Below are 20,695 nucleotides of genomic sequence, written 5' to 3'. Positions count from 1 at the left end.
AAGAGATGTGGAGGCTACATGCCTTTGAACTGCATTACAATGAGACACAAGGGCCTTTTTATTATCAAACAATAAGAGAAAACACTAAACAACCAAAACCCTAACCCGAGGAGATGTAACACCAAGAGTTTATGGGCCCCGTTGGGGTTAGTTAGACAATCAACTTCCCGGGGTCACGACTTGGTCATATTATCTCCATTTGACTCGCATGATACCCCATTGGAAAGATCTATACGAGGAGTACGACAGAAAATAAAATTTTAGATTTCATGTTACAAGATTGCCAAAAAAATGTCGTTTAGGGCCTCAAAATGGCTCCGGAAGTTTAGTACCCGAAAACTGCTAAAAATAGTAAATTGTGCTACAATTAAGGAAACTGAAAAACTGAAAGAAACAATTGTGGGGGTCCAAGTGGAATTGGTGGGTGGCCACCAATATCCACCTAGATCATTCCTCCCCCTTAGGAAGCAATGGTCCCCATTGCATTGAGTTCCTCCATGATATGGGGAAACTTCTGCTGAACTTGGTCCCTGGTGAGCCACTTGCCTTGGTGAAGGAGTTGGCTTGATTTGACAACTCGATACAATTGGATCTTCTGCTGGCGAGTGTGTTTGAACTGCATGTCCATGATCCGATAAGTTGTGGCTTATTCCATGCAATCTAGATTTAATTATGTAGGTGTGAGTTGTTCTACAATTTCTGATGTGTCTAGCAATGGTGGGAAGTATGGTCGAAGGCAGTCCACATTGAACACTGGGTGCAGGCCAAGGAATGGGGGAATGATGAGCTCAAATTCATTGTCTCCCATAGCCTTGGTAAGGATGTAAGTACCATATCTAAGTGGTCTAAGTTTCCGATAAGCTCCGTTAAGGCGTTCCTTTTTCAAATGCAACCAAACTTTGTCGCCCACCTGAAACTTGTGTGGCACTCGATGTTGATCATGTCCCTACTTGCACTTGGCATTTGATTTCTCTAGAATGTTGTGGACCTGCTGTTGTATATGTTGGATTTGGTCAATGAAGGTTTTTGCCTTATCACTTTCAGACTGGACATGAGCCGAATCTGCCTGAGTAGCTACAAATGGCATGGCCACATCAATGGGACATAGTGGCTGGAATCCCAAGCCCACCTGAAAAGGGTTGTTGTCAGTCGAGCTATGGAGAGCATGGTTATAGCTATGCCAGACATAGGGGAGGCTCTCATCCTTGAGTTGTACATGCACATAATGTGTATGATCATCATATTAACGACCTCTATCTAACCATCAGTTTGGGGATGGAAAGTTGTGGACTTAGTGAGCTTGGTGTCCATCATCGACCAAAGACTAGACCAAAATTTACCTAGGAACCTGCTGCCCCAATCTAATATGATATATTGTGGGACCCTAAAGTGTACCCACACTCATTCAAATAAGAGTTTAGCATTGGCTTCTGCTGTGATATTCTTCTTGTAGGCAACCATAATAGCTATCTTCGAGAATCTGTCGACTACCACAAAAACACAGTCATTGTCATGCTTAGTAGAAGGAAGGCCTGACATGTAATCCATGGAGATGGATTCCCAAGGTCGATTAGGGGTAGGTATTGGAGTATAAAGGCCTTGCTTCTTGATGGCCAGTTTGGTAATGGCGCAGGCATTGCAGGATCTGATGTACTTCCCGACATCCTGTCGAAGATTCATCCAATAGAAATACTTCTGCAATACTGCCACCATTTTCTCGACCCAAAAATGCCCAGCAGCCTGACTGTAGTGTGCTTCCCAAATCATATTGCCACGCTCACTCGAAGGAACACAAAGGTGTCCCAAGTGGCATAATAGGGCATCTTGAAGGTGAAAATCTAGAACTTGCTGACCCTCAAAGAGCGTCTGGTATGTGTGGCTCAATTCTGGGTCACTTTTGTAGAGAAGTGGCCAATTAGAAGTCTTGTGCTCATAAGAGTTGAGCACGGTGGTTAACGCCATGATCGGTGGTCAACTAAGGCAATTTGCAACATTATTAGTGCTGCCCTTCTTATACTTGATATTCAAATGGAACTGTTGCAGGTATGTGGACCACTTCTGATGGTGATAATTCTGAAACTTCCCTTGCGTCTGTATGAACTGCAGGGGCCGATGGTCTGTGTGGATGACCGTTTCCTTCCCCAAAATGTAAAGCTTCCATTGTCAGCAGGCCTGTACAATGGAATATAAGTGGGATATTTTCGGACTGTGTCTGAAAGCGTCTCATTGTGATATGCCACTAGATGCGCCTGTTGAGTAAGGATTGCCCCAATAGGATAATCAGAGGCATCTATCTCGATCTCAAATGGTTGTTGTAATTTTGGTAATGTGAGCACTGGTGCAAAGCAGAGGCAATGTTTCAACTTTGTGAATGCCTTCTGTTGAGATTCAGACCAAAATAATTTTTCTTTCTCTCCTCCCTTGGTGACTTGACTCAAGGGCAAGTGATATGAGAGAATCCCAACACGAACCTGTAGTAGAAATTGGCAAGACCCAGAAAGCTGCAGAGCTCTGTCAGAGTGCTTGGAGCTGGCCAATCCCGAATGACTTGGATCTTGGCTGGATCCACATGCAGCCCTTATTCATCAATAATGTATCCCAGATATTGAACCTGGGTCATGCCAAAAGAGCATTTCTCCAAATTGGCACATAGCTTGTGTTGCCGAAGTGTTTGGAGAACCTGTTGGATGTGGTGGTGGTGCTCTTCCCAACTTTGGTTGAAGATCAGGATGCCATCCAAGTATACCACTACAAATGAGTTGGTGAATGACCACAAGATGTCATCCATCAGCCTCATGAAGGTTACAAGAGCATTCGTCAACCCGAAAGGCATAACCATCCATTCGAAAAGGCCCTCCTTGGCTTTGAAGGTAGTCTTCCACACTCAAAGGGTTCGATTGGTACCTGGTGATATCGTGATTTCAAGTCGATCTTGCTGAAATATTTTCCCCCCTTTAGTTGATCCAGAAGGTCATCAAACCGTGGGATCATGTACCTATTGCAGATAGTGATCTTGTTCAACGCCTGATAGTCAATACAGAGTCTCCAAGTGCCATCCTTCTTTTGTACCAATATGATTGGGCTCCCACAAGGCGATGAACTCGGATGGATGTGACCTTTCTGCAACAACTCCTGAATCTACCTCTTGATTTTGTCGTTCTCCAAAATGGAGCACTGATAGATTGGTCCATTGGGCAGCGAAAAACCTGGGGTCAGATCGATGGAGTGCTTGACCTGACAGTGTAGAGGCACCCCTTCGGGGGAGGTGAAGATGTCCTCGTACTCCTCCATGACCTTGTCCATCTATTGTTGTCGTGCGGAGGGACCTTGTTTGGAGGTTGTGGCCACCGTCTTCTTCTTAAATTGAGGGCGTATCATCAGGAAAATAAATTTCCCATTTTTGGAAGTGATCTTACTGCATTGTTTTGCAGGAGATGGCGGTATGTGGTGCTACCTTCGGTATCCTGTACAAATTATTTCCCAAATTAACAATAACAACACGAGGCCTTGAATCATACACAACATGTCACTTCCATAAGCATGGTTGGCCTAATAATACATGAAAAACATCAAGGGGAGCAACGTCACATAATACCTCATCAGTGAAGGGGTTTATGTTGTATGGAAGGCGACACTTTGGCTCACACGAAGATCCTGTCCTAATTGGTGAAGCCACCCGATGGTGTATGGTTGTGGATGTGTTGTGGTTGGTAAGACCAGCTGCTTCATGACCTCTGCCAAAATGAGGTTCTTTTAGCTCCCACTGTCGACAATGAGCTGTAGCAAGGAACCCTTTACACACATCTCGAAGTGGAAGAGGTGCTCCTCCTCCACTGGATCTTCAGGTTCCTCCTTATGGATCTTCGTGGTGGCAATGGTGGAATTGGGATCCGCATCGATAATCTACTTCCCTTTCTCATTCCCCTTCTCAGGTTCTGACCCAGAGTCAGAACATGCATTTGATTCCAAAGCCTTTAGCTCAGCCACTAGTGACTGCTTGGCCCGACACTCACTTGTGTTGTGAGTGGAGCTCTTATGGAACTCACACCACTTTCCCATGTCCTCTTTGGCTTCACAGAATTCTTCTTGGTTTGCAGCTTTGGCGTGATGTCCTAGGCTGCCCTGCCTTGGCTTTGTCCTTTATTTTGTGGTTTGGAAGCACCTTTCCCTTGCTTTGGATTCATAGATCCAAAGTCTCGTTGTGTCGAGCGAGTAGATGTCCAAGAATTCCATCTCGTCCTGGATCTACCTGCACAAGCAACCGTAGTACTTGAGAACCAAATGCTTTTGAGAATCCTTGATACCCAACTTCGTGCGAAGGGTATGAAAAACATTGGTAAAATCTGACACTTCTTGGTCCCTTCCTTGTCACAACATTTTCCACTCTATGTATTTATATTCATAGCTCTCGACAAGGTAGTACTACTCCTTGATGGCATCCTAGAACGAGTTCCAAGTAGGTGCGGCTGAAAATAGTGAGTTCATACTTTCATCCTTCTACTCACAGTAGGTTTCCCACCAGTCCTTGATGCGGTGGGCTACTTTGAGAAGTGAAAAAGTGATCTTTTCCTGGCCGGAAAAATCATGAATGAAAAAATATCCTTCTAGAAGATTTAACCATTCATCTACAACATTTGCATCTATCTGACCCTCAAATATGGGAATGTCAAAGTTAACTTGTACCTTAAAGGGTGTGGTGCTTCTAGAGTATCTGTCGGAAGTAGATGCGTCGCCCTTGGGTAGCCGCTGAAGGATCTGGGAAAAGTTTCCATCATCGCATTCCTTTTCTGCTAAAGGGCTTCCTCGAGCAATCTTTTGATAGGGTCTCCCACCCCCTCGTCTTTCTTTTCATTTGCCATGGGAGGCCATCGGGATTTGTGAGGCTGACCTTGTAAAGGTTTGACCAGTTCAAGCCCTAACTCCTTATATCTCGACCTCGTTGGGGACATGAAAAGAAAAACAGAGAAAGAGCATATTGCTCTGATACCACTAATTCAGATTTAAACAGGAACGCAACAAATTACAAATATAACCATAAATACAAAGATGCAGTAGAAATAACACTTCATTTCATTAATATAAAATACTGAAATATGCTTACAAATAGAATGGAAATAAGACTAGCTCAGGCGATGGTAGCTTATCTTTGAGAAGAGATGTGGTGGCTACATGCCTTTGAACTACGTTACAATGAGGCTCACGGGCCTTTTTAATATTGAACAATAAGATCAAACCCTAAACAACCAAGACCCTAACCCAAGGAGATGTAATACCAAGAGTTTATGGGCCCTGTTGGTGTTAGTTGGACAACCAACTTCTAGAGTCGCGATTTGGTCATATTATCTCCATTTGGTGAACATGATACCACGTTGGATTTATCTCTCCAAGGTCTACGACGAAAAAGATGACTTTGGACATAAAATTGTTGGTACAAGATTGCCAAAAAAACATCGTTTAGGGCCTTAAAACGGCTCCAGAAGTTTAGGACTCAAAAAACTGCTAAAAATAGTAAACTATGCTACAATTAAGGAAACTGAAAGAAACAATGGTGGGGGTCCAAGTGGAATTTTTGGGTGGCCACCAAAATCCATCTAGATCATCCATTTTTGCATCATGATCCTTGGTCTTATGTTCAGTCAAATGCTGCCACACTCCAGAGTCATGTTGACGATATGTTCAAGAGCAGTCTTATATGTAGTTTATTACCTATTACATTGTCTGACCCTTTGCTACAGTCTTGGATCATACTCATTCATTCCACTTTATTCCTTGTTTCGTGCCGATGATGGGGGAATCATCATGGCCCTCCTTCGACTGGTCACTTCCTATCGATTTCATCTCATTATCCAAGAAGGTGACTTAGAGACTCCCTTTCAATACCTTAGAGCTTGCATTCCTTAATGGAAATTTCTTCACATATGACGACATGCTTTCATCATTGGCCTTCGATCGGATGATTCCATGATTGTTTGACTTCAACTTCATTTTCACATTCACGGATTGTACTATCATACCTTGAGACCCATTGTCATTATTGGTGGTTCCTCTTGTTCTTGTTAACGGTCCGCATCATTGGCTGGTACAGGTGGATTTCGAGCATGTTCGACTTCGACACATTCATTTTCATGTTAGAATTCATACTTTGATTGGGTTAAGGATGGAGCGCAAGACCCTGATTTTTGTCTGATATGACTCAAGTTGCACGAAGTTATCTATTGTTTGTGATTGTACACATGTTTCTTCTATACAGATGGCTGTGACCATACCGTGGGACTTTATATTTATGATGATGATGGTCCTTCTATATCAGGTGGTTGTGTACATGCCTTGGATCTTAGACTTACAGATGATCCTTTTCATTTGGATGCTTGCACCCATGCCGTGGATATTTTCACATAGTCCTTTCTATCCAGATGGCTATGTCCATACCATGGATTCATGTTTTGATATCATATATGTATATGTATATGCATCCTTTATTTGTAGTTCTTCTTAAAGTGTTTGTTACCATCCTTGCAAAATCTCATAAAGAATCTCAACCATCACTCCCTGTTCTGCCTTCATGCTTTAGGGGGTATCTGTTACAAAGTATTTTGTCATGCATCCTGCACTTCCCTGTGTCATACCTTGAAGTGCTCAAAACTTGGAAATCATGTAGTGTACCCATCATGATATGCAGTTCAAATCCTCCCTGAAACACTAATGGAAACATGCCTTGAGCCTTCCCCGAAGAAGCAAGCTCTAAAACCCTAATTTCAAGACCAGTGCGACTATGACACTGACAACTAGTGATGATGATAAGTTGCACTATACTAGCCTCGTGCTGCTAGGACACTTTTTACTTGGTTACTCGCGATGATCTCTAAAAAGTGAGTTTTCCCAAAGAGGGAAAGAAACTTCATGATCTAGAGGCTTCCAGAACGACGAGATGGAGGTTGTTCGGTGTGGATGTGGTTGAATTCTCCCAATATTGCCCTTTGATCTTATCCCTATGAGCTACCTCCTTGAGATGAGGGCCTTCCCCTATCTTTGGAGAGATCCTAACTCCCTTTCCTTGCTTATATATTCATCCTCTCCCATTCCTAAATGGTTGGTCTCTAATTATTTGCACCCTTATGCTAAAATAGTACCGACATGCTACTCATTTGGCTTGGAGAAGAAGTGATTAGAGAGCTTGAGCTTGAGCTTGGACTTGGACATTCACTTAAGGGGAGATGATTGAAATCAAGGCTTGGTTGTATTCTTCCTCCTTTATTTCATTAATATATACAACTACTAGATCAATTTCCATAAATTTTTGTGTTAATGAATCATTTATCTTAATGCTCCTTGATTTGTTAAGTAGATTACTTTTGATTATGCTTGTTGCACTTGTATGCTTCGTTGTGTCTTTGATCTCTTGTGCATGTACCCAAACACTGTGAGAAATAGAGCAGAGCCTAAGGAGCAAGAGATTTGAGATCTTCAACAAAGGAGTGCGTTATAGCATCAGAATGAGGTAGGCCATCTTCCTCTTCTCTCATTTCGATTGTAATTTAGGAAAGTGTCTTGTAGATTGTCACGTAGGTTGCTAGTCCCACTCATTGGGCTAGAGGGATCATGTCTGTCCACAAAGAGGATTTACCTAGACAAAAGTACTATTAGAGCCTAAATCTGCCTTAGGCTGAAAGAAGGCAAAGATCAGGGTAACCACAAACCACGCTCAGTTTGGTAGCTAGCCCTACCAGAATAGGAGAGGGCTCTCTCCGGGTCACGCTCAGTGAGGAATAAGCAATATGGTCCGAGATGACTCAAAATGAATACTGATTTTAGGCTAGTAAATAGATATGGAAAAAGTCGATTTTTGAATGACTGAATTTTCCGAGCTGTGTGGGACCAAAGGACTGCATGAGCTGGGAAATTAAATCAAAGACATAGGATATTTCGTGAGGAAATATAGGCGGGAGGTTTAGCAATAAGATTTAAATAAAATTGAGTGCAAAGACTGTTGAGAAAAGCTAAAAAGGGCATACACATGAATCCTTTTCAGACAGAAGAAGATATACAAAATATGAATGCTTGACAAGGCAGAGCATAAACTGAATTCTACCTCTTCTACTTAAAAGCATTCAACCAGAAATGATTATGAATGGGTGGTAAACATAACAAAATACATATGAAACATATAAAGAAAAACACATTTGCTAAACTCACACCACAGGGATCTCATGAATCAAAGTTGCATCATTCTATTAATTTCCAAGCCAAAATTGTACAATGAAAGTGTTGATTTCTTCCCCGCTACTTCCAGAAACTCCAACCTTTACAAAATGATTTTTCATGCAATAAATAACTCTACCCTCGGGAAATGGATCGACCCAAAATAGGGGATTGTTTAATCATTACTAACTGAAGATGAAAAGCCAACCATCGCTAAAGGAGCAGCGTTACATTTTTTACTCTATTCTGTTGATGACCACTGGGAAGGCGAAAACTGTAGCTGTAACTCCCTTTAATTCGCAACTGAAAACAAAAGTAGACCGCGTAGCTTATTTCACTACATACGGTTGATGTTCTTCATTTTAGATTTAGGTGTTTCGGTCTTCGACCATTCATTTCCTTTTTTCCGTTTGAATAAAAACTGTCAGTTTGAAACCTTTAGGCTCCGGCACACAAAAGCATCTTGTTAATACGAGGAACATGGAACACTTGATTTCTTTGTAACTGCAGCTGTGCCGATTGGTTTGTCAAGTCACGACCATCCTGAGAAAAGTATTTTCGTAGCTGTAGACTGTGATTCTTCAGCTTCCATCTGTATAAATTCAGCAATACTGAGAATAAGTCGATACTCAAAATCATTATCATCTTTCGGGATATCTTCATACCCATACCTCACAATACATCTGTACATATGGTATACTTTTGGGCCAATGTGACCAATAAGATAACGTTCTTCAACAGGGACAAATGGAACAGGAACTGATTTGATGCACACAAACACAAGTACTCGATGAAATGCAGGAATATTTGTGAAAAAATGTGAGAATATAGCAGGAACCCCTATGACAAATTCGGTATAGATTAATCCAATACTAGGAACCCACACAATTCCAAGGCTTGGTCCAAGTGTGAGAATCCATTTCATAGAAACCTTGTTTTGTAAGTCAAACATGTATTTTCTCCATGTACCATAATGCCATACATACATGACAACCATAAATATTGCTGCCAAAGCAAGAGGAGCCCAACCTCCCTATGGCACCTTCATAATAGAGGATGAGAGGTAGGATCCTTCAATCCATCCAAAGAAGAGAAGAAAAGCAATAGCCCATACAAAATTCTTTCGCCATACAATGATTATAACAAGTGACATAAGGCATGTTGTCACAAACATAACAGTGATAACAACAATGCCATAAGCATTCCCAGTTAAGGTGGTATCCCGGAATCCTACAGTGACGGCAAGGCATAGAACCAAGAGAATCCAATTTATTTCTGGTATGTAAATTCGACCACAGATATGCCTCGAAGTGTGGACTATCTTGATACGTGGAAAACAACCCAAAGCATGGCATTGCTTGACGATTGAAAAGGTCGCTGAAATAACAGCCTGGCTTCAAACAATAGCAGCAAGGGTGGCCACTACAAACACAAGCCAAAAAACACGCTTAGGTATTGAATTGTAGAAAGTTTTGTCAACAGAATGAAAATTTTTCAAAAGAAAGGTGGCTTGTCCCATGTAAGAGAGTATCAGACATGGATAGACAACTCCTACAAAGGCAATCCGGATGGAAAAAGAAGTGAAGTGTCCAAGATCTGCAAACATCACTTATGTACCTATAATACATAGGAGTATCCCTCCGAGAGAAATCCATTTATTTTTACCATTATTCTGAAAAACTTGTATGCATAATAAGGAGAGAGGGCACGTTTGCAAGTGCTGTTGTTTGATGATGATCCAGCTCATTGAATGTGCCATTGAACATCAACTCTGTCACAAGAAGTTCATCCCCTGTGTCAATAAGACATGTAGCCCGACCTTTCACTTGCACCACAACATCAGAATCAATGTGTCCAAGTCGCTTAAGCACTCTTGAGCAATTTTTTAACTCTTCCCTAAATTTGTGAAGCTGAGAGTCACGCATTTTCATTCGAAGTTGCTGAGCTACACTATTTAATTCTGCTTTTCTTTGAAAAGACCTCAACTGGTGTTCATCCTATTTCAGACTTATGACAGGGATGAGCAAGCAACTTTTGCTCCAATGCTTTCAACTTCTGGTAGTGCCTTATCATGTTGAAACTGATGGAAACCATTCAATTTCAAATTGTCCCTCGGCGCGACTCATTAAATTTCAAATAGCTCAACCTGAAGGTACTAACTAATGGTGCGGGTTTTCCCAAGATCATTTCCTTGCAAGTCTTCATGTCCAGCTGTTCATCAATCATAATAATACAAATGCCATGTCCATCTGTCTGGAATAATTTTGTCTTCACGTATCACTGAAATCGCTGGTTTTTGCGGCGATCTCCACAAAGGCAATACTCAGGTGTGCGCTCTGTATTTGTCAATAAATTTAGGCATCTTTCTCCACACAGACTCTCTGGATCATCAGGTACATATTTGCAAACAACAATGTCCTCCTTCGTCTGCTTCTTGTGCCCACGATCTGTGATGAATTATTTGATTTTGGAACACTGATGATTATTTTTTCTAGCGTGTCGACCCTGTGCGCCGCACCCCAGCCCAACGCGCCGTGCATGAGCATGTTTTCACTACTGTATACGGCTCCATGCGCCGCGCGCTGTGGATGCGTCGCGACCTCCCTTCTATGCGCCGCGCCTGCAATTTCACCAACAATTTTGATTTTCACATTGACTTTTGTTTCCTCCACAATGTGTCGTGACTCCAATGATGTCTTCAACCCACCAATCTTTAGGTACAAGGTGATAATGCTGGCTATGAATTTCATTCAATGTAGGGTTCAATATGCTTCTGAAAGATTTTTGATCTTGCATCATATAAGTTCTTGTATAAGTAAACGACCAGCCTACATTTACTGGATCTGTCAATGCTTTCCAAGCTACAGCATCAATGCATCGACCATTAATCTTCAGATTTTCAGACCAGAGCAAGAATGATTTTGTAGTATGCAATGTAATGATAGAATCTTTCCAGCCATTAAGGAGGCTTGAATTGAGAAAGGTATCCAATTTCAATGTTAAGTTTCTTTTCTCTATTCCGTCAATCATTTCAAGATAGTCTGCAGCACAACGTGTAGACACGATGTTCTGGACACTTACAGTGACTATGATCCCACAGCCAAACTTGGCACAAAACTCAAATGCCTCCGCACCTCCTGGAATATCATTAAGGGACACATTGTCATTCATGGATTCATGAGCTTCAGCAGCTAGTTTCTACAGTCGACCAGACTTTGAAGGTAGTGGAAACTTGTGCAACAAGAACTTTGTATCCTTAATTTCCACAACATAGTCAGTAGGCACTTCAACAGAAACTGTCCTGCCAATGCTGCAGAACTTTTGGCACTTTCTCATTTTGAAATGACTCTGTTTTACTTGTCTTTGACTTTTTGGAGTGAATGATGAATCTCGTCTATCTGTTGCAAGGTCGCTAAAACTGCTGAAGATAATAAGGTGACCAAGGCCTGCATTTGAAATTCTTCATCGCAGAAAACTTTAAAAATACACTTATTACAAACCATTGATTTGACGATTTCCTCTTCAAAACAGAGTTTTGAAGAGGAATAAACTTTGAGCATTATTGATGATGGAAATCTTGAAATGAAAACTTATTGATCCTCCCTCTGGCTTGCTAGCATGATTGGGCACTTTGAAGACACAACTTATGAAACCCTAGACCTATGATTGACATGACTCTTTACCCATTAAAAGATCAAAAATTGACTATCATGGATTTTAATAAACATTGATGAAAAGACCTAAGCCAACAGGTACAAGACATGAGGGGAATAAATGACAAAGTCCTTCCATCAGATTATGGCATGCTCCTAATTGGAATGTAGGTGATCGAGCAGAATGGGACACCTGAAAATGAAATGCAAAAAGAGTTTTGATCTCTGACGGAGGACTGACAAGACCGACTCTAACAAGTACCACAAGAGGAGGACTTATAAGACTCTTCTAATTGTCCTAATCAACATTTAGATAAGATCCAATAATCATGGAACACATCCAATGAGGAGAAACCACTTGAGCCATAGATTGAAGAATTTTTGGCATGTTTGTTCCCAAATCCTTTGTGAATTTTGTGATGTGATGATCAAACTTCTAAAGAAATTCATGGCATTATAATCAAGGAGAGGCAAGGAGATAGAGGATGCATCAAAACTTGGTTCCAAACTATCATCCAACAACAATATCACTCCATCCTTTGACAATTCTTGGCATCATCTCTACAAGAGAACCTAGCCTCTCATGTTTGGGAAACCATTGAGGTACATATTTCATGTTTAGATATGAGTATGCTTATAGATCTGTTACACACATGGATTCATTGGAAATACTCCTACACTTGAAAAAATATCTCATTTCTCAAGTAGGGTAGGATGGTAGAACAATAAAATGAAATAAATGTTGCATGTAGTTATTGAATCAACTTAAAGTATAGTGCAACAACATTTTGATGTTTTTCTTGAATAAGTGAGGACTACCAAATGTTGGAAAAGTAACTAGAGGGAGATCTTTGTTCTTATAGTATCATAAGTGAAATTTTGCAGACAATTTATAGCAAACAAACATCTCAAAGGTAGCAGTAGACCTTGCTAGCAACAACATTTTTTGTGTTATGGCCTCCAAGCAGTTCAAAAGTATGTTGTGATTCAAATTTTCTTGCACATGCCCAGATCTAGCATTTATATATGTAAGTATCGACTCCAAAAAAATAAGGTAACTAGAGGCAAAGGTTTTTCTGATATTTTTAATTTATTTAAAGATAAAGGAAGTTTACTATAAAAACAATAGTTTAAGCTTGTTATTTTCTATTATTATACTATCTACCACGACATCAGAAATTTGTAGATGTAGTCCTTGCATTTACCCATCCTATCTTATAAACCCATCATTTCCCACTACTACTTCCATTCCTTACATGGCTTCAATTGTTGCACCATTACTTTAGTTTTCTTTTCCCATGGATTCCACACAACTACATCAACAAGACCGTCCTTTTTCAAAACAAATGTCCTCTTCTTCTCATGTCTAATGATCAAACATTAAAGTGGCTCAAGGAACCATTGATGGATATGGTTGGCCCGGTCTATCTGTTCTTGGGAGTTCTCTTGCAATGATTAAACTTGCAAGGGTAGATATTAGCAGTTTTAAATTTATGATGGTGCATGCTTTCTTGGCGATGCTTGCAATTTCAATTCATGGAAGTGAGTATAAAAAAAATTCCTACAAGCTTTAGCTCGACTTGATATTATGGCATGTTGGGTTTTGAATGAACCCAACTATGGCAGGGATGCAAGATATTTGAACACAACAACAACAAAGGTGAAGGTGGTTGGAAGTTAGATGGCCAAAAACAATGGATTGGGAACAATACCTTTGCAAACATACTTATAGTTTTTTCTAGGGATACAAAAACAAATCAAATCAATAGGTTTATTGTGAGAAAGGGTGCTCCTAGGCCGAGGCATGTTCAAAATGGGGACATTCTTTTGGAAGGTGTTTTTTTGTTGACAAAGATATATTTCTAGATATCAATTCCCTTCAAGATACGAACATGGTGCTTGTTGTTCCATAGCATTTCTTGGCTTTGTCAAATGCATTGAACCATGCTTGAGTCTGCTAAAGACGCAATAGACCCAAAAAATCACAAAGGCGTTTATTCGATTCCCTGTTCCTGCGGTAAAGTTTATATAGGTGAAACAGGGAGATCCTTTGGAGTAAGATTAAAAGAACACATTAATGATATTACTAAAAATAGGTCGGATAAATCAGGTCTAGCAGAGCACGCTTGTTCCTCTTCTCACTATATATGTATAGAACAAGCTAAATTAATCCATAAGGAAGACCATTATTTAAAAAGTAGAATTAAAGAGGCAATTGAAATTGAGAAATCCTCCAATAATATGAATAGGGATGATGGTCTTAAGCTAAGTAGTACCTGGAAACCCTTATTAAATAAAATGAAAAAAACTTTAAACTAATCTAATTCGCCCTTATGACTGCATTTGACAATTCATAATTTATTTAGTTAATTAAATAATTTAATTTAACTTTGAAATTAAAAAAAAAAAAAAAAAAAAATTAAATTAATTGAAAATTAATTAATTAATTAATTAATACATAACATATCACATAATTTTAAATAACAATATATATATATATATATATATATATATATATATATATATATATATATATATATATAAGTCTTTTAAATAAAATTTATTTATTAATTTAATTTAATTTTGAAAAAATTAAATTAAATTAATTAATTAATATATAACAAATCACATAATTTTAATAACATAAAAAATATTTATATATAAGTCTTTTAAATAAATTTTATTTATTAATTTAATTTAATTTTGAAATCTAAAAAAAATTAAATTATATTAATTAATTAATTAATATATCACATATCACATAATTTTAAATAACATAAAAAATATTTATATATAAGTCTTTTAATAAAATTTAATTATTAATTTAATTTAATTGTGAAATCTAAAAAAAAAAAAAATTAAATTAATAAAAATTAATTAATTAATTAATATATAACATATCACACAATTTTAAATAACATAAAAAAAATATTTATATATAAGTCTTTTAAATAAAATTTATTTATTAATTTAATATAATAAAAAAAATTAAAATTGAAATTAAAATTAAATTAAATCAATTAAAAATTAATTAATTAATTAATTAATAAATGTAAATCAATCAAGCCGACATCATAAGCTAAGAGATATCTTTCTATTCTTCTATTAATAGCTTCTTAATTTCCTCGACTCTCTCTTCTCAAAATACAGATCTTATTGCCCTGATGATGGACTCACCTAGCTAGTCCGAAACGCCAGTTTCATAAATTGCTCACAGGTTTTCCATTAACAAAAAAATTCTGCCAGCCTGTATGGAATCTCTCTTTAACATAGAATAATTGGCCAGATAAATATTTGCATTTAATATATTATATAATTTGGTTGTAGGTGGGAAATTGCTCTAAAGCTACAGATTAGAATTTCTTAATTCTAGAAATGGCACTCTGAAGGTTAAAATTTAATTTTGTAGATTTTGGCCACATAGAAAATCTTGTCAAAAAAAATTATATCCAAAGGTCTCCTGAATCTGAAAAATTATATGGAGACTTGCTCATAGAGGATTGAAAGCTTTGGCTCCTGCTCTTGCTGGAGGTCTGATGCCCTCAAAGTTGGAATATGGAACTGACACTTTTCAATAGAGAAGAACATGTATCTCCATATTTGTCTTTTTCCAAATCCGGGCCACATTTATATAGAACAACCATCAATTACAACATTTGTGTTTTTCATATTCAATGTAGGAGTAAGTCGATGACCTTGGATATCACCAGTCTATGATAGATTTCTCCTCATTAGTGAGGGTTTTGTGTGGCCTATATATTTTAGCTTTCATGGATTGTTTATAATTGACGTAGAGTTTTTGGACCAGAAAATTGCTACAATGAATGATGGAGAAGCTTTTTCAATATGGAAATGAAGGATCAATGCAGTGTCAATCAATTAAGGGTGCATTAAAATTCCTTTCTCGTATGCCGTTTGATGGTATTCAAACAAATGCAATTATTAATATTGCTAATGGTACTCTTAGAGCTCATAGGGTTGTTTTAGCAGCACAATCCCCTGTTTTTTAGAATATTTTCTTGCATGATGTCAAAAAGAAAGAATCATAAATGATTAATATTGGAGACATATTTGTAGAAGCTTGCATGGACCTTATAATCTACATATATGGAGGTATTAAACATGATGAATTTTGGAACCATAGGATAGATTTATTGAGATTTGCTGATAAATATGACATTGGGTGCTTGAAAGAATTATGTGAAGAAAGCCTTTTGGAGGATGTTCTTTATTTTAGAGTACATACAACAAGAGTTGTAAGAATACAATTCAGTCCACTTGGTGTCATGGGAAACAAATGGTGAATCTATCTACCCTTGATCTCAACAGGTATTACTTTTGGCCTCATGGAGAAATTCAAATATCTATACATCAATGCCAATTATTTCACAATAACCAAGCCCTACTAATTCTCTTTAATTGAATCCAAGAACATGAAGTAGGTTTTACTTCCTTGAATATTTAATAAGACAAAAAATGCATCAATGGCACATATCAAATCCATTAATGTGATAATAATAATGGCCTTTCGTTCCTTGGGATTCTTCCAATAGAACAAGTGGTGGGATAACAACTGAACTATAAAATGCATTATCAACATTATGCACAATCCTATGCCAAGCCATGTAAACTTCTCTAGTCTATCTACATTATATCCATCTTTTCTCAACTCCTACTTTTCTTCCTTCGAAAATTAAGACCCTAGAGTAGTAAAACAGTCCCAAAGTGTAAATTATTCAAGATTTGTTGATGGCACCTGCGCCATATGGCTGCATGGGCCTGATAAGTTAGATCTTCTTTTATAGCATCTTAACAATCAGTATAACTCCATAAAGTTTACCATGGAGCAAAAAAATGATGGTTTCCTTCCTTTCCTTCATGTCCTCATTTCAAGGAAAGTTGATGGCTCTTTCTCCCATTAGGTGTATCAAAAGAAAAATCATACTGAGCAGTGTCTTCATGCCGATTCCCATAATTTTCCTGCTCAGAAGATAGGTGTTCTCAACATGTTATCCAATCGTGCACTAAGGATTTCTGACGATGAACAAATTTCTAATGAAAAATCCCATCTCCTTAATGTTTTTGTTAATAATGGATATGGTAAGCAGCAGGGTATTAAAGCTTTCCTCAAAGCTAGTAAAGGTCCTAAGATTAAGAAAGACCCCATTGATCGTAATTCAAGTGTTCACCTCCCCTCCATCCAAGGGACGCTATACAAGATTGCGAGAATCCTAAAGAAGCATAATGTTCCCTCAACCTTTAGGCCCCTCAACACCATTAGAAGTTCCTTAAAATATGTTAAAGACCATTTTGAACCCACTCTTCAGCTTTGGCGGAACATTCAAAAAAGACCAAGCATCATATATGCATTGAGGAGGCTAAGGTTATTGTGAAGTTTTCTCGTTTTCATCACTGTAAGTTTGGGGAAGCCATTGAAATTGAGAGGAGGTCCAATAATCTTAATAGGGACGATAGATAGAGAATTAGTAGTTGTTGGATTTCTACCCTTTCTTAGTTTTTTCTCCTTCTTTGTCTGGACTTTTTGTCTAGTTACCTGTTTTTATCCTTATTTGTGTTTTCTTCTGACTTCCTCCCATAGGATTTATTAATACTCCTTTGTTTTCTTTCTTCCTCTTTATTTTATTTTTAATCTTGATTCATTGTTAGGGGTTAATGTGAGTAATTTGTTTCCATTGTTTCAATAACTTCCCCTAGCCTTGTTTATAAATTTGTTTTTAATCCACACACAAACACACACATATTTCTTTCTCTTAGTTAAGTCATAAGTCCTAATTTTCTTCTTTAATTTGTAATTATATACTTATCCATTTAATTTATAACTAGAAGATTACAATCTCATCTTTAACCCTTTATAATTAGGTAGAAAATAATGTCCATAATTTTTTATCCTTTATTATTATATTAAATAAATAAATATTTATTATTATTATTATTATTTATTATTAATCTAAAAAATTATATTATTCCTCCTTTGTCTCATGAAGTTATATTTTCTAGTATTTCTCATCGGAATATTGTTTATTATATTATTATTCCCTTCTTTAAATCATGAATCTGGTATAATCCTTTATATATATTTATGAATATCTTATTCCCAGTCAAATCTAAAGTTAATTTTATGATATTATTTAATATATGTTTTAAATTATTTATTTATAAAAAATAATTATTTAAATTAATTAGTTTAAAATTAAATAAAAAAAATTCCCTTTTCCTCTCCAAGTAAAATATAGTCATTTCCTTATATCCGTTAGGATGACTTGTCTTCCTATTTAACCTACTGCCTTGATCTGATTCTTCATCTTGTCTTGAAGATGAACCATACTAGTTGGTTTGAAACACGTCGACCAAAACCTTCCAATGTGATTTCTTCTGAAAATGTTTTTAACATTCAAGATATGGATCACAAAAGCTTGAATTTGACTATTCAAGCTATCATTTAATGCTAGAAACCTCATAATATACCAAATCCATATGTCTGCATTGATATTCTAATAAAAACTACTTATAATCCTGTTTCAGTGGTGTACAATGACCTTCCACACTGAAACAATTAGTCCAAGGTGATTGGCGACAATGGGAGAAATGGGAGAAATGGTGAATGTTATAGGCTTGATGATGTTGGTGGCCAGAGAAGTGAAATGGAAAAATGGATTCATCTGTTTGAAGGGGTCATCGTTGTAATTTTTCGTGCAACTATTAGTGAGTACGATCAAGTATACTATTTGAGGGATAAAACCATACTTGGTAAAACTGCATGATTGTGGTTGATGATTTACAAGGAGGAAGATATAATGGTGTATCCACAACAGTGTGGAAGAGCATAATTTTTAAGCAGTCCGGTACCTATTCAGAGTAGGTACTGGAAGGCTATAGCTAAATTTTTTCTTTTAAAAAAATTATAGAGCAGATATGAAGAAATATCAAAACTTTTGTGTCAAGCGAAGAAGTATGAAAAGGTGACCTGAAAAAGAGAATTAATACTCATTATTGTCCTAGAAGCCAGGATACTATTGATTCACGTCCTGCCTATGAATTAGTCAATCCAGATGATTCTTGGTATAAGAGAATGGAAATATGCACTATGTGAATGCCTAAAGTAAATGATGCTAGTGAAGTGGCTGGAGGAATTTTGGAAAAGTTCCCAAAGCACCTTACTGTTGTTCCTCCTAAATTTCTCAGTGGTTCATTATTAGTAGCTACAACTAAGTCATATAATTCTGATACACTATTGTGGAAGAAGCACATGAAGGCCTACAAAAGAATCAACAAATATATTGGAGCGATTAGATATCATAATGTTATGGACATGAATGTAGGTCTTGGTGGATTCACAACAACACTTACACCAAACAAATCTTGGGTTATGAATGTTGTCCCAATCATTGCAAAATAAAATACACTTGGTGTGATATATAAAAGAGGCTTTATTTGAATTTATCATGACTGGTGTGAAGATTTCTCAACATATCCAAGGACGTGATCTAATTAATGCAATGGAGTCTTCAACATTTACCAAGATAGGTATAACATAGAAGACATTATTTTAGAGATGGATTTTATTTTGCACAGTCATACTTTGAGACAATATTAATGTTTTGAGCAGGGTGAAAAAGGTGCTATGTTGTATTATATGGGATAGTAAGCTAGTGGATCACGAAGATGAACCTCTTATTATTGAAAAAATATTAATAGTAGTGAAAACATATTGGGTGGTTGATGGGAACCAGATTTTAGACTCTTGAGAAAAAGTAATGAGAAAAGTATGATAACAATGTTGTATGATATTCCAGGAAGGTCAACCACATCCTTTGTTACACAAGAATAAAAACCTAATGAAGTTAGAACATTGGATGTATGTGGCAGTGGTACATAAGAATCAGACATTGATAATCAAATATTGGAAAATGTATGTGAAGATGCTAATCAATGTTATGAACATTCTCAGAGTGCTGGTAAAATCAAGTAATAAGGAGCATAAGCATGTTTTGATGAAGCATAATGATTATGAAGATGACCATTCTATTAAAGAGCATTCTAATGATGGAATTATGATTTCTATAGCTTTTGAAAGCATGGATTGCAATGAATATGTTTCTGAGTGGAGTGATGATCTTGAACCATATGGGGACAAATTTTCCATGGATTATGATGATCAAGAATTTGATTTCCAATATTTTGAATACTCTAAATATAGTGAATATTATGAAATTGGATCACATGATGAATAAGGAGAATCTACTAGGATTAGAAAAGAGTGTGAAATGATGGCTGGTGAAGAGGATGATCAGGGTGTAGAGAAACTAAGGTTCAGAAGAGGGCGGGAACTCTCTGTCTAAGAGAAAGATTGGGATTTCGTGAGAAGAAGATTTAGAAGAGGAATAAATATTGAATAGTATGTTTCAAATCCACATCTAGAGAATTTTGTTCTAAGGCACCCATATGTATAAGGAAGGTATTATAAGAGTTTATGTTGAATCATGTTATAGAAGAAACAATGAATAATTTAGGCTCTACAGTAAGCATATGGAATTACTTCAGTAATCAGTGGATCTATTTGCACAAGAAAAGATGGCAGGACATAGATTTTTATTGTGGGTTTGATCAATTTCCTACTCCATTTGGCATGAGGTCATGCCAACCTTTAGGCACTGGGGAGATGTTGGATATAAAAATTAACGTATTTTACATTGTCAGTTGGTCTCCTTCCATACTTATGTGCTTAACAAGATTAATGAGTAAAATGTTATTAATATTTGTAATTTCATTTGTTTTTAATGATTTAGGAAGAATTTAGATTAATCTTGCTAATTTCATATGTT

At 37.2% G+C, this 20,695-nt stretch overlaps 1 pseudogene; it reads left to right on the top strand.

The window, feature by feature from the left end:
* LOC149168273 (BTB/POZ domain-containing protein At1g21780 pseudogene) overlaps positions 1 to 16,156 on the top strand; it is a 32,857-nt pseudogene extending 16,701 nt beyond the window's left edge.
* Positions 16,157 to 20,695: the final 4,539 nt, after the last annotated feature.

This window comes from Pinus tabuliformis, chromosome 4_2 (assembly GCF_031772625.1).
Source record: "Pinus tabuliformis cultivar Carrire ecotype Pingquan chromosome 4_2, CPIR1, whole genome shotgun sequence".
Classification (NCBI taxonomy): domain Eukaryota; kingdom Viridiplantae; phylum Streptophyta; class Pinopsida; order Pinales; family Pinaceae; genus Pinus; species Pinus tabuliformis.
This window is presented reverse-complemented; position numbering and strand designations above follow the sequence as displayed.